The sequence below is a fragment of the Canis lupus genome, unplaced genomic scaffold (genome assembly GCF_011100685.1).
Source record: "Canis lupus familiaris isolate Mischka breed German Shepherd unplaced genomic scaffold, alternate assembly UU_Cfam_GSD_1.0 chrUn_S1702H1896, whole genome shotgun sequence".
Classification (NCBI taxonomy): domain Eukaryota; kingdom Metazoa; phylum Chordata; class Mammalia; order Carnivora; family Canidae; genus Canis; species Canis lupus.
The window spans coordinates 37,161-40,228 of NW_023330551.1; the positions used below are offsets into that span (position 1 = coordinate 37,161).

Here is a 3,068-nt window from a genome sequence, read left to right on the forward strand (position 1 = left end):
ATCCGTTCCTGCTTTTCAGGTTGAGGAGGCATTATACGTGTTCATAAGTGTTTTTCTTTCCTTCTGATCTAAAATTCTTACTTTGTTTCCATCAAAGGAACTCTTTAAGAATAAGGCAAAAGTTAATTCAACTATTCTTAAAATGTCTTCACACTTGGAGCCTGATTCATTTAAGTCAATTTTCAAAATAAATCTTATTTATTAGGAAAAAAACAAAGATTTATAGGGAAATTGAGAAGATAGTATAGTGTATTCACATGCACTGGCACTCTATTTCTCCAATTATTGATATCTTATATTAGTACGGTACAAATATGAGCTAATGAATCAATATTAAAATAGTCGCATTAACCAAAGACCATACTTTATTCAGATTTCCTTAGTTTTTGCTAAGTTACCATCCCTCGTATTACATTCCATTTGTCCTCATGTTTTCTTAGGCTCCTCTGGATTGTGACAGTCTTTCAGCCTTTCCTTGTTGTTGTTGAACTGGAACACTTTGAGAAGGAGAGTATTTTGAAAAATTTCCCTCAGTTGGGACATGTCTGTCGTTTATCTCATGATTGAACTGTTTTTGTGGATTTTATACAGAGATATACTGTCATTTTTATTATATCATATAAAGGATAGATACTATCACATGATTTATCAGTCTTGGTATCGATCTGATCATCTTGCTAAGGTAGTGTTTGTCAGCTTTCTCCGTAGTAAACTGATTCATTTTTGTTATTTTTATTATTATTTTTATTATTATTAGTGTATTATCATTATTATTTTAGGTTTTTCATAATATATTTTTAGAAGGAAGTTACTACGTGTATTGCACACATAAGAGTGGGAAGCTATGCTCATGAACTTGACGGTGGAATGTCTGCACAAATTCTTTGAAATTCTTCTACATGGGAGATTTCTCTTCCCTCTAGGTTTCTTTGATTTTTTTTCAAAGATGTTATTTATTTATATGAGAGAGAGAGAGGAGAAAATGCATGAGCGAGAGGGGTAGAGGTAGAGGGTGAAGCAGGTTCCAGCTGAACAGGGAGCCTGCCTTGGGACCTGGATCATGATCTGATCCTAAGGCAGAAGCTTAACTAACTCAGCCACCCAGGGGCCACTCTTTCTTTTTTTTAATAATAAATTTATTTTTTATTGGTGTTCAATTTGCCAAATATAGAATGACACCCAGTTCCCATCCCGTCTAGTGCCCCCCTCAGTGCCCGTCACCCATTCATCCTCACCCCTGCCCTCCTCCCATTCAATCACCCCTAGTTCATTTCCAGAGTTAGAAGACTTTATGTTCTGTCTCCCTTTCTGATATTTCCCACACATTTCTACTCCCTTCCCTTATATTCCCTTTCACTATTACCTATATTCCCCAAATGAATGAGAACATACAATGTTTGTCCTTCTCTGATTGTCTTACTTCACTCAGCATAATACCTTCCAGTTCCATCCACCTTGAAGTACATGGTGGGTATTTGTCGTTGCTAATGGCTGATCAAGGTCCACCTTTTCTCTCTCTTCATCTTCTGAGTCTCCTATGATATGAATGTTATAGTTTTAATAAGTGGCTGAACTCCCTAAGTCTGCCTCTTTGGTCCATAACCTTTCTTGTTTTGAAGACTTCCACTTGGGACTACACCTCAGTTATAGAATTTTTAACGTTGGACTGACTTGATTTAAGTTCTTTTATTTCTACAGTAAGGGATTCTCTAGTTTGCTTCTGTGCTCTTTTACCAGCCCAGCTGCTATCTTTATAATCATTGTTTTAAACTGTAGTTAGACATCATATATGTTTATTGATGAACTTCCTGGCTGTGAGTACTACTTCATGTTATTTTATGGAGGAGAATTTCTCAATCTCATTATTTTTTCCAAAAAAGAAAGAAGAAAGAAAAAGAAAAATCAAGAAAACAATAACTGCCCTCTCAAAAAAAAAAAAACCAGATTATTTTAGCCTGCTTGTTAAAAGATTCTAAATCCCAAAACATGAAACACAATTAAAGTACCATGAAAGTAAAAAAAGAAATATATAAGGTACATACAAAAAATTAAAAAAGGCAATTAATAAAAAAGAATCAAAGAAAATAAATTAAAAAAGAGCACAGTGTACAAAGGAATCTAGACCCTACTTTCCAGGCAGAGCTGAAGCTCTGCAGCCTCTGTGGTCCAACAACTTGGCGGCAGCAAATGGTCTGTGTGGGGTCTGGGGATGGGCCGTGGTGCTGATTGTCAGGTGCACATCTGCCTAGGAGTTGATCCTGCGGGGGTCAGAGGTGGGGTGGGCGTCAGCGTCTCTGGGCTCAAGCGGGCAGCGCTGGGCTGCTCCCTGAGACCCGGCCCTGATGGGCGGGATGCCGGTGGGGATGCTAGGTCCTCTGGCTCTGGGGCTGAGCATCCCATCCCCTGTCTGCTGGAGCCTCCAGAGAAGAGCCCCCAAGCCCCCGGGTCTCGGCCACTGCTCTCAGAACCCTGCGTTCACTCTACCTGCGTCCGAGCTTCTTTTGGTTTTGTTTTTTATCTCAGACTGTTGTGCCCAAGATTACGAATCTGAGAAACCACCAAGAAGCTGACACTGATGCAAACACACGAGGGTTTATTTACAAGCTCGAGCTTGTGTCCAAGTATACCCGACAGAGCGGAGCAGGGACTTGGACCCCGAGGTGGGTTTTAGCTTAGTTTTAAGGGCTGGTCTCGGGGAACTCCCAAAGGGCTGGAGCAATTCCTCAAGTTCGGTTTACATTTTGATATGGGGCCTTCAAGGGCATTGAGATCTGTTCTAATAGAAGCTTCCTGCTGTTGGTCTGGGCTCAGTTTTTATTCTATTGTGGGGCTTGCTGTGTCCTGACAATGAGCACTCAGGAAGGAAATGACGGACGTGACTCCCTTCTCAGGAGCATCACAGAGAATAAATGAGACTGAACCAAAGGAGCACAAGATTTGTGCACTTAGCCATACCAGGCTTTGGGAGGCCGTCCTGGGCTCATGGGTTGGGAGCCTCATCGTGTGAAAATGTCCACAGTTCCTGAAGCCACCCTCAATTTAAATGTCATTCCTGTCGGGCAGCCCTG

The 3,068-nt window shown here is 40.7% G+C and overlaps 1 long non-coding RNA gene across 1 annotated transcript; it reads left to right on the top strand.

Annotated features, from left to right (window-relative positions):
• Positions 1 to 602: 602 nt before the first annotated feature.
• Positions 603 to 2,554, top strand: LOC119878536. The gene is made up of 3 exons (XR_005386976.1): positions 603 to 682; positions 802 to 923; positions 2,524 to 2,554. It is a non-coding gene; the product is annotated as an uncharacterized LOC119878536 (long non-coding RNA).
• The last annotated feature ends 514 nt before the right edge of the window (positions 2,555 to 3,068 follow it).